Source organism: Lissotriton helveticus, chromosome 2_1, assembly GCF_964261635.1.
Source record: "Lissotriton helveticus chromosome 2_1, aLisHel1.1, whole genome shotgun sequence".
Classification (NCBI taxonomy): Eukaryota; Metazoa; Chordata; class Amphibia; order Caudata; family Salamandridae; genus Lissotriton; species Lissotriton helveticus.
The window spans coordinates 1,473,749,711-1,473,768,246 of record NC_136059.1 but is presented as its reverse complement, the minus strand read 5'-3'; positions in this window follow the sequence as shown (position 1 = coordinate 1,473,768,246).

Genomic DNA, 18,536 nt, shown 5'->3' with positions numbered 1-18,536 from the left:
GCTACAGAGAGAGTTGATATGCAATTTCTACAACACACCCAGGATCTTTATTACACAGCATGGAGACTATTTGGGAATTAAGAGGCCTGCCACACATGCTTCTTTTGACTTTATAGCACTAAATGTCCTAAGGCCTGACTCACTCCATGACTACATGTATTGCCATATTTTTAAACAAATCAACTTAGCAAATTATTCTGCCACAATTTTGTGAAATGAAGTCTGACTCTTAGACACATGACAGTATGCCTTGCAATTCCGTAAAATGATTACTACAGTGAAAAATAGAATTTAGAGTGCTTAGAGGTAGGGTAGCTCTGAAAAGAGCTGTTGTGTTATGTGGGTGTTTTTGTACCTACAAGTAGGTACCGATGCAGACTCTAAAATTCAAGAGAAAGACTCTCTTTCCCTCATCTGAGAAATGTACACCGTCTCCTCTGCAGATATCTTGCATGTTGTAACGCAAGTTATTGTGGTATATGGAACCCATACCATAGTCTCTTAGGAAAGCAGAAACAGATCCTTCAGGGACCCCCTGAGAAGGCCTAGGGGGCCAGGGGCACTCTACCCTGCCCTCTTTTCACGTTCTCAACTATTATATTTCACTCTCTTCTGAAACTACACAAAATGGCGGCGATAGGGTGCATCAGAGACAGACAGTGAGAGAAAGGAGGCATGAGACGAAGAAGAGATGTGAAATACACATTGGAGAAAATATAGTGGTCATCATCAGGAAATTCCTCATCAGTCACATCATCCGGAATCTCCTATTCAAAAGTCTGCAAAGATGATTCCTGGAACTCTATGGTCTCCAAACATTCGAGAAATTCGCCGTCCAGAGACTGATTAAAAAAATCCCTCATGTCATCTCCTCCTACAGAAATTTCTTCATTACTGGTGCTGTCAATAACCGGGACATTCAAAATCTCAATAAAAGTAGTGGAAAATTTTTAAAAAATGTCAACGGTCTCTTCATTGTGATCCATTTTATTTTGAAATTTCTTGCTGTAAATTGCAGAAAACATAATCACTTTAATTTATCGTTTTTAGTAATACATAATATAAAACTAGCTTTATCAAGTATTTAGTTCTTTAAAGTTAATATGGACATTTTTTTTAAAATACTTTATATAACTATATCAGTAGAGTTAGGGCACTGTAGGGGTCAGGTTGAGGCAGGTACTTCTGAGTTTTTAACATTGAAGTTATCTTTGGGCAGTGTATAGTATCAGGCAGGAACTAGAAATATAAAGCACTGCATGTGATGAAGCCTAACTCAATCCATAACTGTAACAGAGGGACAGTAAATAACTAACAGAAAACATTTTTCCAATTAACTTAAAGTGTACAAAATAGTTCCCCTTACAAATGAACAACTCACCTTTTAGAAAGCAGTAGAAGAGTTAGTACTGTGTAAATCTCACACCAGAAATTGAACACCAAAAATTCCTCACAAATGTACCTCAGACAGTACTATCACAACATGGTTGTGTTTCCCTCTCATTTTTCATATATATTCATGTACATAACCAATCAAACTTCATCACACACAAATTCAAAACCAAAGTAACATTTTAATTGGTTCTAAATTTCAACACTTTCAAATATGTTTTCCCCATGCAATTTTCCATAGGACATTTAGACACGGCTACAGCAAGAACGGCTGGAATTACACCAAACTTGGCAAAATGGTAGGGACTGGTACGTAGTAGGGCCTTTTCTATATTTGGTGAAAATTGCTCCAGTAGTTTTTATGAAATTTAACTTCCCAAAATTTTATATATCAATATGCGCGCTTCGAGCGCTCAGGGTACGCCTACCGGTAAGCGTACCCGGTGCGCCAAGGAAGTGCGCGAGCGGAAAGCTAAATGGCCCTCAGGTGTCTGTAAACATTCCAAATGGTCCAGAGAGTCCGCCATCTTGTGTCACAGAAGAACCGAGACACAAGAGGTAAAAAACAAAAGGTGAAAACATTAAAAGGGGGCATAGTAGAGACCCCCTGACCTCCTAGGTTTTCTCAGGGGGGCCTAGGAGGACCCCGAAGGGCAAAAAAACAATTTTTTGTATACATTTCGCGGAGTAAGCTCAGGGTGTGCGTACATGGGCGTTTACAGGTAAGCGTACCCTGAGCGCACCACTGGGAAAAACAGTGAAAAAAATTAGAGCAAAAAAAGAATTTAGAATGCTTAGAGGTAGGGTAGCTCTGAAAATAGCTGTTGTGTTATGTGGGTGTTTTTTGTACCTACAAGTAGGTACCGATGCAGAGTCTAAAATTCAAGAGGAAGACTCTATTCCCCTCATCTGTAAAATGTACACCATCTCTCCTATAGATGCCTTGCATGTTGTAATGCAAGTTGTTGTGGTATATAGAACACATACCATAGTCTCTGAGGAAAGCCGAAACAGATTTATTGACTTGTTTCCTTGCTTTCTCAATCTGTGGACAAAATTGGTTGGACCAATTCCATTTTTGCCTTTGGCATATATTAGAATATACCAAGGCAATTTTGGGAAAAAGTAACATCAATTGCCCAAATGTGTCCTTTAAAAGTATTTCCAGACCTACCCCAGTCAAAGTGCCCAGGTCATTGCCACCACAGTGCACAATTATGAGGTCAGGGTGTGGTAGATGCATTAAGGATTTTACCAATGGTATCAATTGGTGACATCTCAATCCTCTCTGGCCAATCCACATAATATCCACATTTGTTAAATCCAGGTTGGGAATACCTCTGTTTGCTGCATACTTTTCACTCCAGTGAACAAAGCTATGACCCACAATCCAGACTTTAGGCATCTTGAAGGTAGATGTGGTTGTATTCAGATGAGTTGTGGAAATGAAATGGCAGTTTGAAATTAGGAGTTATGAAAAAAAAGTAGTTGAGATTCAGTGCACTTGAAAAAGAAGAAACGATTGGTGGTTTCTTAAAATTCTGCGCTGAAAATTAGGGTGCATGCTTATGTTTTCGGAAAGAACTAATTGTAATGGTTGAGAAAAAGTCATTGAAAGAAACATTGCACAGGATAAGCTGCTATATTGAGAAGTCAAACACCCTTGCTGGGTTCATTTGCAACATAATATCATGAACTTTTCACCTGTATGCTCAGTTAGGTGATGGGTGGAGTGTTACCATGGTAACAGGCAGAAAGAGCAGTAGGGGGATGGGTGAATATCATGTGAGTTTCAAAGTGTTGAAATGTAGAACCAATTAAAATGTTAGTTTGGTTTTGAATTTGTGTGGGAAGAAATTTCATTGGTTATGTACATGAAAATGGGTCTGAAATCAGAGGGAATCTGTGCCATTATTCTGAGGCTGCAGTGAAAGAAGCATTATTTAGAGATTCTGCATGAGAAAATCTGGTTTGTGACTGCCACTGTTCTAAATCTTCAAAAGCATTTTTAAAGGTGAGTAATGATTCATTTAATATAGAGAGAGTGCTGTATACACTATGGGGAAGATTAACAAGCATATTGGGCTTCTTTAATCTTGCATTGTGTCTCATGTTTTTTGTAAGGCTAGTAAAAAATTAATGGTGCATATTGAAAATGTATTTTGGAAATGAGTCAGGTTTCTGCACTGTAATGTAGTGCTTATTTATATGGGCTGTGCTCTATCTTTCAAATGATTTATTGTGGTACATGTTTTAGGTAAAATGATTGTTTTTAACATTTTTAACTAGGATCACACTGAGGGGGTCATTAAGATGACGGGCGGACTTTGTCCACCCGTCATCCTAGTGGGGTTTGGGACCGCCCGCCATAAGGGCAGGGGTCCCGGGGGTGGCATTAGGATGTGCCCGCCACTGTGGCGGGCACATCCTGCATTTCTAGCATTGTGGCTGGTGGTGCTCTCTGCACCGCCCGCCACAATGCTAGAAATGCTTTACAGGATTTGCATAAACAAAGCGGCAGGCACCGCGCGGTGCCTGGTGCTTTGTTTATGCAAATGAAGGGGGGTACCACAGGTACCCCCCCATGTGCAATTCCTACCCCTCCTTCACTCTGGGGGCCCGCAGGGGGCCCCCAGAGTGAAGACCGCATGCCTTTCCATGGCGGCGCCACCACGGAAAGGCATCTACCAAGGCCCATTGTACTTTGGCTGGCGGTGTCTAATAGACACCGCCACCATATTGAACATTTTCCGCCACGGCCGCAAGGCGACCGGGGCGGAAAAGTGGCAGGCGGTGTTTCTCTCCGCTGCGGTCCCCCCCGCCATTGTAATATGGTGGGGGAATTCAGGGAAGGATGTTGGGCAGATTGCCCCCGCCAGGTTGGCGGTGGCTACTGCCAGCCTGGCTGGGGCAATCCGCCCGACATCCTAATGGGCCCCTATGTGTCTGTGTAAATTAAAGAATTATATTTGCAAATTTTTTTATAATGTCTCCTCACAGTTTTCTTCTGTTTGCTTATAGGGTACTGTTTCTTTATGCATTGTGTCTCATGCTTGTATGTAATGCTGGCAAAAAACGAATGGTGCATATTGGAAATGTATTTTGGAAATTAGTCAGGTTTCTGCATTGTAATGTAGTGGTCATTTATATAGGCTGTGCTCTGTGTCTTAAACGATTTATTATGCTAAATGTTTTTTCGTAAAATGTATGGCTTTAACATTTTTGACTAGGATCACATGTCTGTCAGGCCTCTTAGTTCCCAAATAGGCTCTAAGCTGTGCAATAAAGATCCAGGGTGTGCTGTTGAAATGAAAAAGGAATGTTATGTCTGGCTTATATATATATATATGGTCTGTTTTTTGCCAGTAGAGACAGTGAGATAGTATAAGCACAGACACACATAGTGCAAGCAGAGACAGACATGATAGATTACATGTAACATCCTGGTCATGTGTCTAAGATCACACTGTGAGTCAAGCTTGATTTTAAATGTATCTGGGTGAATAATTTGCTTAGTTGATGTGTTTAAAAATATAGGAATACATGTATTCTTGAAGTCAGTTAGGTTTAGGATATGTACTAGTAGAGAATCTTAGGCAGCATGTCTGTCAGGCCTCTAAGTTCACAAATAGGCTCTAAGGAGTGTAATAAAGATCCAGGGTGTGCTGTTAAAATGAATAAGGAATGTTATGTCTTGCTTGTATATATATATGGTCTGTTTTTTGCCAGTAGAGACAGTGAGATAGTATGAGCACAGACACACATAGTGGAGGCAGAGACAGACATGGTAGATTACATGTAACATCCTGGTCATGTGTCTAAGATCACACTGTGAGTCAAGCTTGATTTTAAATGTATCTGGGTGAATAATTTGCTTAGTTGATGTGTTCAAAAATATTGGAATACATGTATTGTTGAAGTCAGTTAGGCTTTAGGATATGTACTAGTAGAGAATCTTAGTCAGCATGTCTGTCAGGCCTCTTACCTCCCAAATAGGCTCTAAGCTGTGCAATAAAGGTCCAGGGTGTGCTGTTGAAATGAAAAGGGAATGTTATGTCTTGCTTGTATATATATGGTCTGTTTTGTGCCAGTAGAGACAGTGAGATAGTATGAGCACAGACACACCTAGTGCATGGAGAGACAGACATGGTAGATTACATGTAACATCCTGGTCATGTGTCTAAGATCACACTGTGAGTCAAGCTTGATTTTAAATGTATCTGGGTGAATTATTTGCTTAGTTGATGTGTTTAAAAATATGGGAATACATGTATTGTTGAAGTCAGTTAGGCTTTAGGATATGTACTAGTAGAGAATCTTAGGCAGCATGTCTGGCAGGCCTCTAAGTTCACAAATATGCTCTAAGCTGTGTAATAAAGATCAAAGGTTGTGCTGTTAAAATGAATAAGGAATGTTATGTCTTGCTTGTATATATATATGGTCTGTTTTTTGCCAGTAGAGACAGTGAGATAGTATGAGCACAGACACACATAGTGCATGCAGAGACAGACATGGTAGATTTCATGTCAAATCCTGGTCATGTGTCTAAGATCACACTGTGAGTCAAGCTTGATTTTAAATGTATCTGGGTGAATAATCTGCTTAGTTGATGTGTTTAAAAATATTGGAATACATGTATTGTTGAAGTCAGTTAGGCTTTAGGATATGTACTAGTAGAGAATCTTAGGCAGCATGTCTGTCAGGCCTCTTAGTTCCCAAATAGGCTCTAAGCTGTGTAATAAAGATAAAGGGTGTGCTGTTCAAATAAAAAGGGAATGTTATGTCTTGCTTGTATATATATGGTCTGTTAGTTGCCAGTAGAGACAGTGAAATAGTATGAGCACAGACTCACATAGTGGAGGCAGAGACATATGTGGTAGATTACATGTAACATCCTGGTCATGTGTCTAAGATCACACTGTGAGTCAACCTTGAATTTAAATGTATCTGGGTGAATAATTTGCTTAGTTGATGTGTTTAAAAATATTGGAATACATGTATTGTTGAAGTCAGTTAGGCTTTAGGATATGTACTAGTAGAGAATCTTAGGCAGCATGTCTGTCAGGCCTCTTAGTTCCCAAATAGGCTCCAAGCTGTGTAATAAAGATAAAGGGTGTGCTGTTAAAATGAATAAGGAATGTTATGTCTTGCTTGTATATATATATGGTCTGTTTTTTGCCAGTAGAGACAGTGAGATAGTATGAGCACAGACACACATAGTGGAGGCAGAGACAGACATGGTAGATTACATGTAACATCCTGGTCATGTGTCTAAGATCACACTGTAAGTCAAGCTTGATTTTAAATGTATCTGGGTGAATAATTTTCTTAGTTGATGTGTTTATAAATATGGGAATACATGAATTGTTGAAGTCAGTTAGGCTTTAGGTTATGTACTAGTAGATAATCTTAGGCAGTATGTCTGTCAGGCCTCTTAGTTCCCAAATAGGCTCTAAGCTGTGTTATCAAGATCCAGGGTGTGCTGTTAAAATGAATAAGGAATGTTATGTCTTGCTTGTATATATATGGTCTGTTTTTGCCAGTAGAGACAGTGAGATAGTATGAGCACAGACACACATAGTGCATGCAGAGACAGACATGGTAGATTTCATGTCAAATCCTGGTCATGTGTTTAAGATCACACTGTGAGTCAAGCTTGATTTTAAATGTATCTGGGTGAATAATCTGCTTAGTTGATGTGTTTAAAAATATTGGAATACATGTATTGTTGAAGTCAGTTAGGCTTTAGGATATGTACTAGTAGAGAATCTTAGGCAGCATGTCTGTCAGGCCTCTTAGTTCCCAAATAGGCTCTAAGCTGTGTAATAAAGATAAAAGGTGTGCTGTTGAAATGAAAAGGGAATGTTATGTCTTGCTTGTATATATGGTCTGTTTTTTGCCAGTAGAGACAGTGAAATAGTATGAGCACAGACTCACATAGTGGAGGCAGAGACAGACGTGGTAGATTACATGTAACATCCTGGTCATGTGTCTAAGATCACACTGTGAGTCAACCTTGATTTTAAATGTATCTGGGTGAATTATTTGCTTAGTTGATGTGTTTAAAAATATGGGAATACATGTATTGTTGAAGTCAGTTAGGCTTTTGGATATGTACTAGTAGAGAATCTTAGGCAGCAGGTCTGTCAGGCCTCTTAGTTCCCAAATAGGCTCTAAGCTGTGCAATAAAGATCCAGTGTGTGCTGTTGAAATGAAAAGGGAATGTTATCTCTTGCTTGTATATATATGGTCTGTTTTGTGCCAGTAGAGACAGTGAAACAGTATGAGCACAGACACACATAGTGCATGCAGAGACAGACATGGTAGATTACATGTAACATCCTGGTCATGTGTCTAAGATCACACTCTGAGTCAAGCTTGATTTTAAATGTATCTGGGCGAATAATTTGCTTAGTTGATGTGTTTAAAAATATGAAAATACATGTATTGTTGAAGTCAGTTAGGCTTTAGGATATGTACTAGTAGAGAATCTTAGGCATTATGTCTGTCAGGCCTCTTAGTTCCCAAATAGGCTCTAAGCTGTGCAATAAAGATCCAGGGTGTGCTGTTGAAATAAAAAGGGAATGTTATGTTTTGCTTGTATATATATGGTCTGTTTTCTGCCAGTAGAGACATTGAAATAGTATGAGCACAGACACACATATTTCATGCACAGACAGACATGGTAGATTACATGTAACATCCTGGTCATGTGTCTAAGATCACACTGTGAGTCAAGCTTGATTTTAAATGTATCTGGGTGAATTATTTGCTTAGTTGATGTGTTTAAAAATATGGGAATACATGTATTGTTGAAGTCAGTTAGGCTTTAGGATATGTACTATTAGACAATCTTAGGCAGCATGTCTGTCAGGCCTCTTAGTTCCCAAATAGGCTCTAAGCTGTGCAATAAAGATCCAGGGTGTGCTGTTGAAATGAAAAGGGAATGTTATGTCTTGCTTGTATATATATGGTCTGTTGTTTGCCAGTAGAGACAGTGAAATAGTATGAGCACAGACACACATAGTGCATGCAGAGACAGACATGGTAGATTACATGTAACATCCTGGTCATGTGTCTAAGATCACACTGTGAGTCAAGCTTGATTTTAAATGTATCTGGGTGAATAATTTGCTTAGTTGATGTGTTTAATAATATGGGAATACATGTACTGTTGAAGTCAGTTAGGCTTTAGGGTATGTACTAGTAGAGAATCTTAGGCAGTATGTCTGTCAGGCCTCTTACTTCCCAAATAGGCTCTAAGCTGTGCAATAAAGATCCAGGGTGTGCTGTTGAAATGAAAAGGGAATGTTATGTCTTGCTTGTATATATATGGTATGTTTTTTGCCAGTAGAGACAGTGAGATAGTATGAGCACAGACACACCTAGTGCATGGAGAGACAGACATGGTAGATTACATGTAACATCCTGGTCATGTGTCTAAGATCACACTGTGAGTCAAGCTTGATTTTAAATGTATCTGGCTGAATTATTTGCTTAGTTGATGTGTTTAAAAATATGGGAATACATGTATTGTTGAAGTCAGTTAGGCTTTAGGATATGTACTAGTAAAGAATCGTAGGCAGTATGTCTGTCAGGCCTCTTAGTTCCCAAATAGGCTCTAAGCTGTGCAATAAAGATCCAGGGTGTGCTGTTAAAATGAATAAGGAATGTTATGTCTTGCTTGTATATATATATATGGTCTGTTTTTTGCCAGTAGAGACAGTGAGATAGTATGAGCACAGACACACATAGTGCATGCAGAGACAGACATGGTAGATTACATGTAACATCCTGGTCATGTGTCTAAGATCACACTGTGAGTCAAGCTTGATTTTAAATGTATCTGGGTGAATTATTTGCTTAGTTGATGTGTTTAAAAATATGGGAATACATGTATTGTAGAAGTCAGTTAGGCTTTAGGATATGTACTATTAGAGAATCTTAGGCAGCAGGTCTGTCAGGCCTCTTAGTTCCCAAATAGGCTCTAAGTTGTGCAATAAGGATCCAGGGTGTGCTGTTGAAATGAAAAGGGACTGTTATGTCTTGCTTGTTTATATATGGTCTGTTATTTACCAGTAGAGACAGTGAAACAGTATGAGCACAGACACAAATAGTGCATGCAGAGACAGACATGAAGGTGAGGTAGCGCAGGCACAGAGAGATGACACATGCGTGCAAAGAGAGAGATGGTGCAGGCAGAGAGTGAGATGACACACGCAAAGAAAGAGATGACACAGGTAGAGAGTGTGATGACACACGCAAAGAGAGAGAAGATGCAGGCACAGCGTAAGATGACACACACAAAGAGAAAGATGTTCCCTGTGCCTGTGGCATCTCTCTCTTTGTGAGATGACACACACAAAGAGAGAGATGGCACAGGCAAAGAGTGAGATGACACACGCAAAGAGAGAGATGATGCTGGCAGACAGTGAGATAACACACGCAAAGAGTGAGATGGTCCCTGTGCCTGTAGCATCTCTTTCTCTGTAAGATGACACACAGAAAGAGAGAGATGGCGCAGGCAGAGAGTAAGATGACACACACAAAGAGAGAGATGATGCAGGCAGAGAGTGAGATGACACACACAAAAAGAGAGATGATGCAGGCGATGAGAGACATGATGCAGGCAGAGGGTGAGATAGCACAGGCAGAGAGAGATGACACATACAAAGAGAGAGATGGTGCAGGCAGAGAGTGAGATGACACACGCAAAGAGAGAGATGGTGCAGGCAGAGAGTGAGATGACACAGGTAAAGAGAGAGATGTTCTCTGTGCCTGTGGCTTCTCTCTCTCTGTGAGATGACACACACAAAGAGAGAGATGGCGCAGACAAAGAGTGAGATGACACACGCAAAGAGGAAGATGGTGCAGGCAGAGAATGAGTTGACACACGCAAAGAGAGAGATAACGTAGGTGGAGCGAGACATGATGCAGGCAGAGGAGAAATTGTGCAGGCAGAGAGTAAGATGACACACGTAAAGATAGACATGGTGCAGGCAGAGAGTGAGATGTCACACGCAAAGAGTGAGATGACATACGCAAAGAGAGAGATGACAAACGCAAAGAGAGAGATGGCACAGGCAGAGAGTGAGATGACACATGCAAAGAGAGAGATAGTGCAGGCAGAGAGTGACATTAATGTTGAACATTTAGTTATTGTAATTGCTATGTAGTATGTTAGTAGTGTTCTCTAATATGTTATTTTTTCTTTACAACCGATTGTAATTATCAAGAAAAAGAAAAAGCAAAATGCCGACAAAATCTCGTAAAAAAAAAACAATATAGGAAAACTTACTTTTCCAAGAAAACGCAATTACAAGATGTATGTAAAAAACAAAAACAGGGGAGAAAAAGAAGAATGTTCCTGGTAAGGCAACTAAGCATTTCATACGGAAATTAACTCAATGTAAAAAAAAGTCAAGATAATCCACAAAAGAAAAAAAATGTTTCTACAACTACAAAGAAAAAGCAAAATCCCAGCAAAAATGTAGAAAAAGTTTAAGGAGATGATATTGTCTATAATAATAGACGTAAAAATCAGTTCATTGACATTCGTAGGCGAATGTTTTATAACAGAATTGTTTTAAATATATTAAAAAATGTTAAAAATTGCAATAGGAAAACTGATTTAATTGGGAAAAAAAATATATAGAGAGGATAGTTGATCAGGCTTTTGAAATGAAAAAAAAAAAATTATTTTAGTAATCAATAGAATTTGTACACTAGACAAGGTAATCAATGTTTTGAAATCAAAAAGTAAGTGGAAAAGAGTAATTAATCAGACTAATTTTTGTGATGTTTTTTATGGAGAATGGAAGCATAGTTCAAGTTGTCAGCCATTTGTTAATGAAAAGAGTTATTTTCAGGATAATGATTTGGTGCATGCAGTTGACACCAGTGGTGGAGGATATGAGGTGAAGGACGGTTGTCCGATTGAAAAAGAAAAATGGTGTCTAGAAATGCAGAAGAGGTGTTAGCTGATGAAGTTTTAGGGAGACATCCTAAGGCTCCAGTGTACACTTGGAATTGTAGTAGTATTTGTAGTGTGTAACAGGATTCAATTGATTTGTTTCGCATTTTCTTACGTACATATACTAAGAAAAGTCCAAAACAAAAAATTAAAATGTTGCAAGAGTTAGATCCTTGCAGAGTAAGAGAAAACACTGGTTTGCATGGGCATTCACTGGCATGTGTTTCTAGAAAAGTATGTCAGAGTGTTTTTCATCATTTTAGAATGTTAGCAGTACATCCTACTAAATTGAGGAAATTAGTGAGAAGGTTGTATTATGCAAAAAGTCCAGCACTAATGTTAAAAAAGTTGAACAGTGCTCTTTTGCATGGATCTGTATTAGATGTGAACAACATTTGTGAAGAAATTGAGTTAAGTTACTTTGGTGAAAAAGAGGGCAGTGCAGAAACTGATACAGTAATAGAAGGTAATGTGGAATAGAATGTATAGAATTTAAGTACAGAACATTTTGACCATGAAATTGCAAAGTTTAAGGTCATTTCAAGTGAAAGCCCAAATTTTACTTGTGTGTGTTGTCGACGAACTCATTATAAGAATCAGACTAGGTTAGTTGATTTATATGTAAAAAGTGAAAAGGAAAATAATAATGAGTGGAAGGATTTTGCAACTTATTTGTTGGTAGAGAATTGTTTGGATTTGGGTTCTGATCAACGTATTTGTAAATATTGTTCTATTAAATTAAATGAAAACAAAATGCCTGCTAGAGCTGTACATAATAATCTTGATTTGGTAAACATTCCTTCTGAATTGATGGATTTAAATACTTATGAGTCTATTCTGATTCAATGTGTGCATCCATTTCAGGCTATTGTTCGCATGGAGCCTAAGACAGGGAAATTGCCTCCTTCAGATTTACAGAAAGGATTAAAGGGAAGAGTTGTTTATTTGCCTCTAGATTTAAAGAAAAATATTGATACAATTGGTGTTGAAAAAGTGAAAGAGGAACCTTTGGTTATTCTAGTTAATGGCGTTCCTACAAAGAGTAAGAAAATCTGGCAAGAATAAGTGGATGTTAGGAAAGTCAAAAAGGCAACGTTGTATTTGGTAAAAAAACAATCAGTACTACAAAAATGATTATGTAGGGGAAGAGGAAACAATTGTAGAAGAGGATAGTGATTTGCCAGCTGGGCAAATTGAAAAAGTGGATGTGTCCAGAAGTGAACAAATTTATGAACATTATAGTGTTCATCCTCTGCATTCCAAAGAAGTAATGGGGAATGCTATTGACTTGTTCCAAATGAAAGAAGCAAAAGGAAGTCCCATTAGTGTATGGGAAGAAAGCTTGGAAGCTCGTTGTTTTCCTCAGTTATTTCCAACAGGTCAAGGTGGTCGATATGATGATCGATCTGTTCAAATTCCTGCATCTGAATACCGGGCTTTAAGATTATATGCAGAAGATCCAAGGTTTCGCCAATATATTCCATATTTGTTTAATCTTCTGTTTGAGAGTGACTTGTCTGGACTTTCTTATGCAGTGAACCATATACTGAAAAGTGGAGTACATCTGCAAAATGTTTCGGCAAGACACTATTTTGGAGTCTCAGCTAATTAATCTCATGGCATGTCAGCGTGGTAGCAACAAGTATTGGTACCGTCATCATGGGGAACTGAAATGTATGCTAAGAAACTTAGGATCTCTTACATGGTTCCTTACTCTTAGCTGTGCTGAGTATGCTTGGGAAGACTTACTTCAATTTCTTCGAGAGGCAAATGCAAACATAGAAAATATAGAATACAAGACACCTGGAGAACTGTGCTCTTTGGATCCAGTTAATGTATGCAGGTATTTCCATCATAGATTTGAAGCTATGATGTCTTTTATCACAAACAAAAAAAAATGGTCCTCTTGGAGAGGTTCTGGATTTCTTTTGGAGAAAGGAGTATCAAGCAAAAGGTGCTCCTCACATACATATCCTGCTATGGATCAAAGATGCTCCCAAATTCGGAACAGATTCAGATGAGACAGTGATGAGTTTTATTGAACAATATGCTACATGTGCTGTATCAAAAAGTACAGAAGAAAACAATTTAAGACAACAAGTGTTACGATTTCAAACCCATCGTTGTGGAAAATACTGTCGTCGAAAATACAAATCTAAGGACAAGTTCTATACAAAATGTCGTTTTGCATTTCTACGTCCAGTAACACCGAAAGGAAGAGTGAACAATTTGATGTCATCTTTACAACATACTGTGACCAGAACATCACCAAAAAATACATACAACTTAAAAAGAAATGAAGAGTCCAAATATATAAATGACTATAACCCAGTCATTTTGTCCATGTGGAATGCTAACATGGATATTCAATATGTTGCTGACAACTCTATTGCTGTGGCTCGATATGTAACGTCTTACATAACAAAATCAGAAAAGACAGAACTAAAGGAAATGTGGGAAGAAATTTCTCATGAAAAGAGCCTAAGTAAGAAATTGTACAGTTACAGTCTAAAGATATTTTTGCATCGAGAAATTGGAGCATAAGAATGTTCAGATCGGTTATCATCAGCAAGTCTATATGCCAAATCTAGAACAATCATTTGGGTGAGTCTAGGTCTTGCTGCAACATGAAACCGAGTTTTGAAATCTGTACAAGAAATTGAGTATTCGACAGAGAAAGAACCAAACAGTACAGATATTTTGTAGACAAACATGTTGGATACATACTATCCAAATAGAAGTACTCATCTTGACAATGTTTGTCTCTATGAAGTACTGCAAAGCTATACTTTTAAGAGGAATATTACAGAAGATATCAATAAAGGAGTATATGCTGTAATTGGATGTGAAGGATGTCTGGTGAAACAAAGAAAAGGACATTTGATTAATCATCGAAAATTGAGTTGCGAATCTCCTGATAAAAGGGAATTTTACTATTTAGCTCTTTTGCAACTCTTTAAGCCATGGCGTACAGAAGAGGAACTACTGGAGATTTTCTCAGTTATGAAGATTCTTTCAATGTAAGCAAAAATACTATGGAATGTCCTGCTTTCACTAATTATCTGCAAATGTTGAACAATGAAATACAGCAAGAAGCTACAATTGCAGCAGAGATTGCTAGAGACAGTTCTCAAGACAGTCAGAGTTCTGCTTCGTTGAGTCAGGATCCACTCGGAGGACCAATTATCCAAAATGAAGCTGCCACTGCCATGGATGAGGTGGAAACAGCAATGGAACAAACTCAGGAGGATGTAGTAAACTTATAAGAATTGGAAAAACAACTAAACGTTGAGCAGAAACAAATATATGACGTAGTCATAGAACAGATTGTGCATGGTTTACGTCATGAGAAAAAAGAGTGCTCATGTACGTCATTTAAACCTGTTTTCTAATTAAAGGAATTGCAACTTATCTACAGAAAAGAACTGAGTCATCGCTTTCTTGTGTTGTTACTGCTCTAACTGGGTTGGGAGCTCATAACATTAAAGGGATTACTTTACATCGTTTATTGATGCTGCCAGTAGAGCATGATAATAAATTACAATACCACAAGCTATCTGGAGAAGCTTGTTGTGAAGTTTCCCGAGTCCTGAAGAAAATGAAACTTCTTATCATTGATGAGGTAAGCATGGTATTAAATGTAATGCTTGCTTTTGTGCATTTAAGAATGCAGCAAATTCTTAAAACAGAGTATGATGTGTTATTTGGAGGCAAAAACATCATTGTTTTTGGAGATCTACTGCAGCTAACTCCTGTGAAAGGACAACCAGTGTTTAAAATGCTTACTCATGAAAACACCAGAAAGTGCCTAGGGAGCATTGGAAATGTTAATATATGGTTATATTTCAAATATGCAGAACTGCTTCAAAATATGCAACAGGCAAAGGATGAAGATTATAAAAATATTCTTCAAGATATAGGGAATTGGAAAAGTAAGTGAACATGGCAAAGAAGCTTTACAGGCAGGATTACTTTCAAATGTGTTTCCAAACAAAAATATTCTCCCAGAGAATATTTATAGGAAAATTGCTGAAAACAAATCTGTATTATGCTTGATGCCACTCTGCAAGAATGTTCAATCTTCAACAACAAAATGTTAATGTTAGAAAATCAAGAGATTGTAAAACTGGAAGCTATTGATAAGATAGAGCATGAAGGAGCTACTATTATTTTGTCAGAAAAGTTGAAATCAAAATTGGATTCTTTAGAGAAGTCAATATCTAAAACTGCTGGTTTTGAAAAGAGTCTATATGCATGTTTAAATTGACGTATAATTTTACGACGGAATTTAGATATGGAAAGAGGTTTAGTAAATGGAGCAAAGGGTCATGTTGTTGATTTTGTGAATTACCGAAATAGAGATGAAATTACATTTTTGAAAATTAAATTTGATGGAATTGAAGAAGTACAACAATTGAGTTGTTGTTCTGCTCGATTTTTGCTTGTGAAAGATTTATATGTTCACCGAAAACAGTTTCCTGTTTGTTTGGGATATGCGGTCACTATTCATAAATCTCGAGGTTTAAGTGTAGATAGTGCTTTGGTGAATATTGGAAGTTCTGTGTTCAAGGAGGGTATGGCATATGTTGCTTTATCTCGAGTCAGAACTTTATCTGGATTATACTTGATTGATTTTGACGAGACAAAGATTAGTGCAGATCTAAATTGTGTGAAAGAGTATAATAGGTTATGAAGAGAATATGCTCCAAATTTACCTCAATATCCTTTATTTCAAAAGCCTGTGGTAGGCCGAAAAAGAAGAAATGAGAAAAACTGTAGCGAGGTTGTAGCAAAAAGAAAAAAACTAGATGAACCAGTAATTGTAAGCAGAAAGGAAAAGGATTCTGTTAAAGATGTAGTTGGATTTCAGTTTGAAAACAGTTCTGGTGTCAACTGCAATGCTAATGTAGTGGTTAATGTTGTTTTTTTTTCTCCAAACTTTACAAGAGCATTTGTAGAAAATCGGCATCAAACATTTTGTTGTTTGTTGAACACTGTGTTTGAGAAATATAGCAGTGATAAAACAAAAATAGAAAGTGTTTCTGATATTCGAAATGTTTTAGAGATATTTAGTGGTCTACATCAATTTTCACAGAATATTCAGCAAGATTGTCAGGAATTTCTAATGTATATGCTTGTTGTATTGCAAGATGAAGGAATAGATGTTGAAAATTTTTTGGGCCTTTCTTATCAATGGCAGCATAACTGCGGCAATTGTTCCTTTTCAAGAAGTACTACAATAGGCACTGAAAGATTTATATATTTGACTTTACCAGACTCCAAATCAGTGTCTTTCAAAAATCTCATTAGAGAAGCAAATCAAAACATGGTCTGTACCCAATGTAACTCTGCAATGTTATCAACATTATTTATACAAAGATATGGACAGTATGTAATTTTAATGTTCCAACGATGTAGACCTGATGGAACTAAATTGACAACTTTAATTAAAAATTTTGTGGCTTCTCAATTATCAATTTCAGGAAGAACCTTTTTAACTGCAGCAATTATTTTCCATGATGGTCCTTCTACACCATCAGGACATTACACATCCTATTTAAAACGTCAAAAAGGCTGGACTTATTGTAACGATACTCAATTGACTTTCAAACAACATTTGCCTTCTGACTTACAAAATTCTTACCTAGTGTTCTTACAACCAACATTTTAGAAAATGTAATTGGCCTAGGAAGATTAGAGCAGTTAATAAAAGTTAGTCTGCTGTTCAAAATTGCTTTGTGAGTGAGAGTGATCAAGATAATAAAAAATGTGTAGTTCTCATAGAGGTAGTGTAAGTATATCACATAGTGAGTGATATCAGTATTATAGGAAATGTTGATCATGAGTGAGCCAGAGGTGGTAAACTATTGTTAGATGATCGAATAGATGTTGGAGCTTTTCATTCAGAAAGTCGGGTAAATGGAAGTTTCAAAGTACTATTACGTAATTTCCAAAGAAAGGACTTTTCATATACTATTTGGCCTCGTGGAAAAGTAAATGAATAAAAAATGAGTATTTCTGGTAAATGTTGTTAATTTATGTTTCTATATTACTTTACTTTGAGAGTATAATAATGACATACTAATGTTTTATTAATTTGTGATTATTGATATGTACGTAAGAAATTGTAGTTTGAAAGAAAACGTGTAAGGTATGTTTTTTTCTAAGTTTTACATTATTTATTGAAACGTTGTATGGGTTTTTTAAACACAATCATTTTGATTGTGTTTTTTTTTGCCCGCTGTCATATGATAAGTTGTATTAAACTCACTATTTTTAGTGAAATTCCATATATTCTGAGAACAGCAAAAATAAACCATATAACATGTTGTACAAGTTTTTTTGTATTTTGTATTGTGAAATATATATTATACTCCCCTTGTCTCACGCTCACTCACCTCTATCCACCCTCTATCACCCCTCTATACTCACCCTCACTGCCCTTCTCTAGCCCTCCTTCACCCTGTTCCCTTACTCCACTTCCCTCACTACCCATCAATCCCCATTCCTTCACTCGCCTTCCCCTCTCTCCCCTCCACCACTTTCCAGCTCTCAGTCTCTCTGCTTCACTCCCCTTTCCCTTCTTTCCATTCTTGCTCCCTCAGTAATTCCCCTTCCCTCAGTCACTTTACTCCACTTCACTCACTCCTTCTCTCACTCCCTCTGTCCTCTCACATCCTCACTCCCCTTCCCTCACTCTCTCTCTCTTACTCTCACTCCCTCCATCCCCTCACTTTGTCACTCCTCCTTCCCACACACTCACTCCCTTTAACTCACCAACACTCCCTTACTTATCTTTCTATGCTCCCTCACTTAGTCCCCTTCTCTCACTCCTTCCTTCACTACCTCTATTTCCTCACTCCCTCACTCACCTTGTCTTATGCTCACTCACCTTTATCCACCCTCTATCACCCCTCTTTCCTCAACCTCACTGCCCTTCTATCACCCTCCCTCACCCCGTTCCCTTACTCCGGTTCCCTCACTTATCCTCATTACCCATCCTTATCTCCCCTTCCCCTCACTCTCCTCCCACACTCACCTTTTCCCAGTCCCTCTGCTTGACTCCCCTTCCCCTTCTTTCCTTCCTTTGCTCCCTCAGTCATTCCCCTTCCCTCACTCACCTTACTCCACTTTACTCACTCCTTCTCTCACTCCCTCTAACCTCTCACTT